General features: G+C 35.0%; 1 pseudogene; it reads left to right on the plus strand.

Moving 5' to 3' along the window:
- Positions 1–671: 671 nt before the first annotated feature.
- On the plus strand, positions 672–879 carry LOC113456762 (annotated as a pseudogene).
- The last annotated feature ends 309 nt before the right edge of the window (positions 880–1188 follow it).

A 1188-nucleotide genomic window follows, 5' to 3' on the forward strand; every position in this document is an offset into this window, starting at 1 on the left:
AAAATATAGATCCTTATGATTGTTTACTTGTTTGTGGTATTGGGTATCAAATCCAAGGGCCATCTAGGTTCGGTGAATTCTCTACCACTAAGCTATACACCCAGCCAGACATACAGTAATTTACAATTACATTCAGTAAATTTACATACATTTACTAAATGTTCTACAGACTTCAATACTCATACACAAGGCATATGGATTGGAGCTGACTTCGATATTCTTGACTTATCCCTTTGTGGTTCTGAGGTCATAAGCATGAGAGACGTATAAAGTGAAGCTTATTTCATGACCTCCCTGTGACTCCAAAGAATCCAAAGTACAGAAAGTTGGGATAATAATAACTCTACAGTAGAGGAATATGGCAGACATCGCTAATATTACATAAATTCCTAATTTATTCCAGAGTAGTGTGTTTTTACTTTTAAAATAAAAACAGTGAACTTTCAGTAAAATTCTCACTGCTAAACCTCTTATAGGATTTTGGCCTTGTGCTTGAGGACAGACAATGTCATATGCAGTGGACCTGGACATTTTGTCATCTTCCTTTCCACTGATAGCTAGTCATTAGCACGTCTATTTTGAAAGCCTACCTTTCCCCTCTATTATAGGAATACTGTTCCCACCAACCAGTTTTGACTTTTTTTGAGTTACATATAATTGGTCTTTTTAAAATCTCTTCTCAGCCTTTTGGCTAAGATCAAGTGCAGTGTCTGTTCTTATCAGTTTAAAAATTTCTTAATGAGTGGGTCTGTAATTGGGGAAAAAATAGCCAAAGTGTAATATGACTGACCATGACTTAAAATTCTTCATGTGGGTGTTATTTCTTGGTGAGGAAGACACTTCCCAGGTTCTCCAACAGCTGTGAAAAGTGATCTATTAGCATCATTATCCCAGTTTTAATTTCAAAATAAGAGCACACATGGTGTTAGTTAATTGTTCTAAATTCAAGTAACAAAATCATTAAATATTTCATACAGGTGCAGTTCACACTCTGATCCCTTCCTTATTGCACAGTGGTATCACTCATATAGAAGAATTCCTATTATCCTAAGAAAGTGGTCTGTTTAAGTCCCGGGCTTGTTTTATTTTGTTCTGCTTTGTTTTTGTAACTTACTATATAGTTGTGAACTGTCACCTTTGTCTTTTAGCCTCCAAACTCCTAGTGAAAAATGTTTAAAAAATAAAAAT

This window comes from Microtus ochrogaster, chromosome 15, assembly GCF_000317375.1.
Source record: "Microtus ochrogaster isolate Prairie Vole_2 chromosome 15, MicOch1.0, whole genome shotgun sequence".
NCBI classification, from domain to species: domain Eukaryota; kingdom Metazoa; phylum Chordata; class Mammalia; order Rodentia; family Cricetidae; genus Microtus; species Microtus ochrogaster.